We start from the raw sequence: 7,771 nt of genomic DNA on the forward strand, positions 1-7,771 counted from the left end.
CAAAAACAGACATTTAGTGACAATCCTGACCGTCACTAAATATCTATTTTTGCAAAAAAAAATGTCCGCCGCTAATTGCACGAGCGATCAGTGGCCGCACAATAACAGTGAATGATTTGTGTAGTCCACTATCACGCCTCTCTCTCTCTCTCTCTCTCTCTCTCTCTCTCTCTCTATATATATATATATATATATATATATATATATATATATATATATATATATATATATATATATATATATATATATATATATATATATAAGAGCATAATAGTGGAAGCCCTTCCGTTGAACTAGCATCGAACAATGCTGGCTGCGTCTGATTTCATTTTTTTTTTTTTGTGATTTTTGGGCTTTAGGCAGACTCGATAGTAACTAGATGTCTATTTTTTGTATTTTCAGTGGCGGGTGCGCATGCATTAACAGTCGTCCAGTGTTACGCCCATATATATGGGTTTTATTTGCTATTGTAACAGTGGACAGGTTTTTGTTGAACACGCCCTTGCATAGATATTGCGCAAAAAAGACAATTTAGTGGCACGACCGCCGCTAAATGTGTCGGTGAGAAAAAAAGACATTTACTCGTCTCCGTTACCTAAAAAAACTTCCATTTTTATTTTTTTCATTTTTTCATGAAACCAACCTCACAGATGTGTCTACATGTTTCACTTAGTACGAAATGGCTTTTGAATCGACTGATTATTACACAAGTAGGATTTTGTAAGGCTTCAAAAATGGATGACCTATAATGTGTGATACTTTTCCATGTTATAAAATCAAGTTTTTTAATAAAAAAAACATGATTAAAAAGTCGGTTCCCACTATTTTGAACATGCTGAATTCATCCATGTAGTCGGTTTGGATCAAAACAACTTGTGCATAATGAGATCCAAACTTGTTTGCACTTAATGGCGCCATTACTAAATCATTACTTCTCTCTCTCTCTCTCTCTCTATATATATATATATATATACTGTTTATATTAATGTTTTAATTAAAATAATAAAAAACACCCTTAAAAGTAATAACATTTTCAAAATACATGGTAAGAGTAGAGATGGCCTTTTGTTTAGAAGAAAATAAAAAAAGAAAATTGAGTAATATTTTCAACCTCAAAAAATAGCACAACGTTTTTCAAAAATACAATTACTTTTAAAAATGTTTGTCTTTTTTATCATGCTAGCATTAATCTAAAGGGTTTAATTAATCCAGGCATCCTTGACGTCAAAAGTAAGACCAATCAAAACAAAAAAAAAAAAATGTTTCAGATATAGCTATCCATATGTAAGGTGTTTTACTTATAAAAAGGCGAAGTTACTGCTTTTCAGGGAAGCGTGGTGGTCTTGAACCGTGTGAAGGGAGGTCCAAACCGTGAGTGAGCTTGGACTGTGTGTGAAGGTGAAAACCATGAAGAGTGAAGGCTAACCCAGTGAGCTAAAACGAGCTGGAGTGAGTTGAGTGAGCTTGTGAACTGAGTGAACTTATGATTTGAGTATAACGTGAAAAAACCGAGTCGTCCTCTTTATCTTCAACGTGCCTTTCCTTTATCAAATCCATCACCGAACCGTGTGGAGCTGTTGTGCATCGTACGAGACCTTGGTGCTGCATCAACATCTTCTTGGCGAGGATTGAACCACCGTGGAAGCTTGGTTTGGTGGTGATTTAAGTTGTTTAAATTTTCTGGCTGTGCTGAAATTGATTTTGTGTTTTGTATTGTGTTCAATACTCAAATTTATATCAATTTTTGTTATTGTTTTTATGTTGTTTTCTAAACGTGTTAGCTAAGTATAATTACTGATTTCTTGTTTGAAGAAAGTCGTTTGAATGAGTTTGATTTAATAGTTCTTTATTTTTATAAAAAAAGTAGGTTTGAATACAATTGGGAAAATCAGCTTGATTGAGATAGAACTCACTTTGCCGAGCTGAGTAAAAACTGTTTTAAGTGCGTTTTGAAATTGAATCAGTTTTAATATTGAGTTGATTAATCTGATTGTTTACTTGCGTAAATCTGAATTTTAATTAAATTTATATTTACCATTTACTTGTTGATTAGTGAATCTGAAAATCGTTAAATCGCTGTGACTGTTTTATGTCCTGTCAGACCCTGTTGCGATGACAGAGACATATGTCTTTGGTTATAAGTCTATTTCTCATGTTCTTAGGTTCTTTGAGAAGCAAACGAATATAGACACATTTCACATGTTCTGCCCATTTTCATATTCTATCTATACAACCTTTGAAAATAGACCTGAACAATGAGGAACAATCATTTCGGTGACATTTTTTGCCAAAAATACTCGATCTTTGATATGTATCTCAGCATCCCAGTGTAGAAAATTTATTTATTTTTAGCTCATTAAAAAGATGAGATCTAGATCTAGCTAGGTTGGTCCAATTCTGAGTCGGGGCCAAAAGTCCCTATGGGACTATCATTTCTTCGATCCAAAATCATGCTACAATATTTTTCCTATTTTGTGAAATAGTCGACCAGTCTACATTCTACAAGGCATATCTTCTCAATCGTTTATTGGATAACTGTGATTCCAGTAATGTTGGAAAGATAATAGAATCCTCCTCTATTCATTTTACTATTTTTCTCAATTCTTGACATAAGTGCCCAAAAAATAAGTAATATCAGCCAAAAAGCCAGTAGTTAAAAGTTTGACATGACTTTTAATTACGGTCCTTTGACTTTCAACTATAGCTTCTTACGGTCGTAGTTAATACTTCATTTTTACTCCGCCTATGAAAAGTTTTGTGGGAGTAAGACTCATTATTAGCTACAACTTTATATTTAAGATGTAGTTAATAACTACTTTTAATTATTCTATCTATACAAGTTTTGTGCCATGGTGTATGTTGTTTGCTGATGATATTGTTTTGATTGATGAGTCTAGAGCTGGGGTTAATGCTAAGTTAGAATCATGGAGACAAACATTGGAAGCAAGGGGTTTTAAGTTGAGTAAGAGTAAGACAGAATACATGGAATGTCGGTTTAATAAGCAACGAAGTAGTGATGGAAGTGTAGTGAAACTTGGTGAGCAAGAAATACCGATGGATGATTGATTCAAATATTTGGGATCTATCATTCAAAAGTAGTGAGAAATTGATGGAGATGTAAATCATAGGATAAAGGTTGGGTGGATGAAATGGAAAAGTGCAACTGGAGTGTTGTGCGATCGTAGAATGCCATTGCGGTTGAAAGAAAAGTTTTATAGGACGACTATTAGGCCAGCTTTACTATATGGTACAAAATGTTGGGCTGCCAAGAGACATCATATTCAAAAAATGAGTGTAGCTGAGATGCGTATGCTGAGATGAATGTATGGTAATACAATAAAAGATAAGATTCAGAATGAGAAGATACGTAAGAAGGTAGGCGTTGCACCCATTGAAAATAAGATGAGAGAGAATCGTTTATGGTGGTTTGGACATAATCGACGAAGGCCTAATGATGCTTCAGTTAGAAGGATGGAGAAATGGGAAAATATATTAGTTAAAAGAGGTCGGGGTAGGCCTAGGAAGACATGGATGGAGGTGATAGGAAAGGATATGAATGCTTTGAACCTCACCGAGGATATGGCATTGGATAGAAATGATTGGAGGAGAAGGATTCATGTGGAAGACCCAGAATGATTTTCTTTTTTGGTTCATATCGCCGACCCCAATTGTTTTGGGATGAAGGCGTAGTTGTTGTTGTTATTGTTGTTGTTGTTGTTGTTAATAACTACTTTTAATTATGACTTTCAACGGTCATAGTTAATACTTTGTGTCTATTAGCTCTTTATTTTGTAGTGCATTTTGATCAAGATGATCTTGAAGCAAGTTCTTAAGACAAATTTTTCTTATTTATGAAAGATTAATTTTTTGATAAAATAATGTAAAAGAACTTGACAGTAGTTTGCTTGAAGTCAATATTGTCATTTTAAATAAAAAATGATTATATTGACAAAATGCATTTTTAGACGTTCCTCACTCCCTGACTTAATGATCAGCCGTTCAAGGTGGTAGGGGTCTTGCCGATGACCAACCATTGGTCTCAAGTTAAGTAAAAAACCTTATTTCACATAAGGCTCTCCTCAGCGTAATGAGTAGCCGTGCAAAATGGGAGGTCTTATTGACAACGAACTATCGGTCTTAAGACGAAAAAAGCAAGACAAAAATGTAATAAGACAAACATATATTTTTAAAAGATTGACTCAAAATGACACTTGCAAGAAGCTATGACAATGATCTATGTATTGTGAAAAAACCCAACTTCGATAAAAGTTGATAAAGATTGCAGAAAAATTTGTCAAAACAATCTTGTTATAAAATCAATGTGTAGACCTTTGTGGGTCAAATGAATAAATGACTACAACATAAATGCTGCAGATGAGATAATCAAATCATAATGTTAAAAAATAATCATGACAAACAAATGACAAGACAAATGACATTTATGAATTACAATGATGCATGACATAATGCTAAGTACCATGGTAAGACTTGTGAAATGCAATGTGCTCTTAAGTCTAAAAATGATGTTCTAATTTTTTTTTTCAAAGAAAAAGAACTTGCCTCTTGCTAAAAAATTTAAAAATAATATTTGAAAATAAAAAATTTATTTAATAGTATATTTTCCATGAAAAGTGTTGCAAACATGAGAAGAGTGAGTGAGTGCAACTTGTATTACTTAGCAACGATTTAATTTTTTTACTAATGTTGATCTTATTTTACTTTTCAGTTTTTGCCTTTAATTGAAGTCAACATAAAATAAAGAAGCTCGCTTTTCTTTTCTAGAACAAATCTTTTATTAATTTTAAAGTGACTAGTCATACCAACACATATACAAGCTCATATTTCAATGAATGTCAGTCTAATCTTACAAAGATTGAAACACTAAAAACTTTCAAATAAGCAAGACTCTTTAGCCATCTAGACTTGAAAGTAAGAGCTCTAAGTACACAAAAGCTTGAGACTATTCACTCTTATGCACTTTAACCTCCTCACTCTAAGGCTTGCATTAAACTAATCCATATTGAATATTTTTAAGTGTCCAACAAAGACTTTAAAGAAAACAAATAGGACATGAGTTATTAAATTGTGATAATAATGGTAAGGGATGAAATGGTAATATTTTTTTTTTAACTTTGGGTATCACGAGGCTCAAAAGGGTTAACAAAGAAAGTTGGATACAATATTTTTTAATGTAAAGCTAAAAAAACAAGTAGGTTAAGGAATCCTTGGCATCTTTTATTCGAGATCTTCGATTGAGGAGGAAGCACTAAATTTTTTAGAGTTTTCTCATACTTTTTTTTGTGTGTATTTTGATATTTTTCATAATATTTTTTTATGCCCATCTTTATAAAATAAAAAAAGCCCTAAGATAAGGCCTGAATGGGTAGCCTTTGCTTTGTATAATGATATAACCAACTTAGTCTTTTTTAAGGATATTGAAAACAAGACTTAGCAAAATGTATTGGCTTATAAGATAGATAAGTCAATATGACTGACAAAAAGATGGGATGAGAAACAAAAACAAAACATAAAGTAGTTTTGACATCTTTCAGCTTGAATAGTTTTTTCTCTAAATAGATCATCATGGTCTTAAACCATAGAATATGAGACTGTATATGCCTCTATATAATTCATCATTTGCTATTTTCAGGCTTCACAAAGGGATTTACTCTTTCATTTCATCGCAAGCTTTTTTATTTTATGTTTATTTCTCATAAAGAGCTTTATCTTTCAAGTTTTCTCTTCTCAATAATGAAAAAGAAACTGACCATTTCTAATGATACAAGGAATGAGATGAAGTGCACGTGAATTTCATATAAATGCAATGATTTCTTGGAAAAGTCTATTCAAATGATAGCTTTTCAACAAAAAAAAACAATCCTTTTGAAATTTTTGATTTTTTTTATGTTTTGGGGATTTTCAAAATTTTCTATTTTTTTTGGATTTTTTATTTTCTATTTTTTTATTTTTCAAATAACTATTTACAAAAGATGACTAGACAACTTATTCATATTTCTAAAAGATGTGGGAATAATGATGCATAACTTTGGACTATAATAGGTTGAGAGCAAACCTAATTAGAATTGCATTGTTTTACCTCTTATGACTTTTTGACATGATATAGAGAATAGCGCGTGCATTGGATATGACCAAGTGATAGACTCTGCAGGTATTGTGAGGATAGGTCTATGACATTTTCCTCTTCTCATATTCTGATTTTGTCCTCCTTATTTCTAACCTCGTTCTTTTAAGGGAATGAGAGTTGGACTTTAGCTCTGATGTTGCCCTAGATGTGGGCTGTAAAGTGGCAAATAACGTTGATCTACATTTTTAAAAATATATGCAGACCTTTTGGCTCTAAAATCAAAGTCCTAAGAAAGAAGATAAAGTATTGAGAACATGTACGAAGCAGTACGTTGTTTTCACCGAAAATGATTTCTATTTTTTTGTTAGAGGTTTTAAATTTTCCTAAGAAATTCTAAGTGACATGCAAATCTTCAAGTAGTTTTTCTAGATTATTTTCTTAAATCTAAAGCAATAAAGTAAACATGCAATCTACCTATTATTTTTACCTAGAAAAAGCAAGAAATGTATGCGAGAAAACACTATAGTTTTGTGTCTAAAATAATTTTCATGTGAAAAAATAAAAAGAAATAGATTTTGGATTCAGATATAAATCTTATCCAAAAAGATATATTCAGTTTAAACACAATACACAACACAAAAAATAGGATGCAAACACAGGTTGTAGGAAACAGGGATCTGAAACCCAAAAAAAACTAGATCTGATCCAAAGAAAGGTATTTTTTCAAAAATCTTCTAGGTCCAGAAAACAATAGCAGATGTTGATACTTATTTTTGACTTAGAAGACTACAAAATCTGAAAAACTCCAAATAGAAAAAAGAAAGAAAATAAAATTACTTTTCAAACGGCACATGGTACGCTAGAAACGCTCCTAAAAGCATATGCACAACAGGCGCTAAAATACCTATTCTGACTATTCTAGCCTATTGTTAGGCCATCTGCATCAAAAATTAAAAAAATAACAAAAATAACAGAAAGAGAGGAGTATGTTATCTTTCCAACACCACTAAGATCACAACTATTTGATTAGTGGTTGGGGAGATAAGTCTTTGGGATTATTGACTGGTTGTCTGTTTTACAGAACTAGAAAAGTATCGATGCCAAATTTTGAACTTGGAAAATGAGCACTCCATAGGAGCTTCCTGTTCTGACTCAAAACTAAACAATTTTAAATCTAGATCAAGCTTTTCAAAGAATCTAAAAACATGCATTTTCGTTGCTCAATCACTGAGATACAGATAAAGAACAAGTAAAAAATAGTCACTAAAATGAGTGTTTCTTTATTGCTCATGCTGATTTTCAGGAACATTGTGCATGGAATCTGAAAATGATTCAAACATGTAAAATGTAGTTACATTCATCAGCTTTCCAACGAGCCTAAGAATGTGAAAAAGTGAGCTATAAATACTGAGATATGGCTCTATAACCACAATAGTGCTAGAAATAGAAAATAAAAAAAAAACAAATACTATGAATTTGGATCCAACGTAGATCCATATCCAAAAGCACACAAAATGTGGTACCTACCTTGCAACGCTATCCTAACAACTTCGATATTCAGATCATGTGAAGGGTCCCACCATGATCACCATTTTATGGATACTTGATTTTTAAAAGCAAAAATATAGGTTTTTTACTAAAAATTTGTTTAGAAAATGGCTCGAAGATCTGGATCGAGATTTGAAT

The sequence above is a fragment of the Nuphar pumila genome, chromosome 13 (genome assembly GCF_984573655.1).
Source record: "Nuphar pumila chromosome 13, dmNupPumi1.hap1.1, whole genome shotgun sequence".
Classification (NCBI taxonomy): Eukaryota; Viridiplantae; Streptophyta; class Magnoliopsida; order Nymphaeales; family Nymphaeaceae; genus Nuphar; species Nuphar pumila.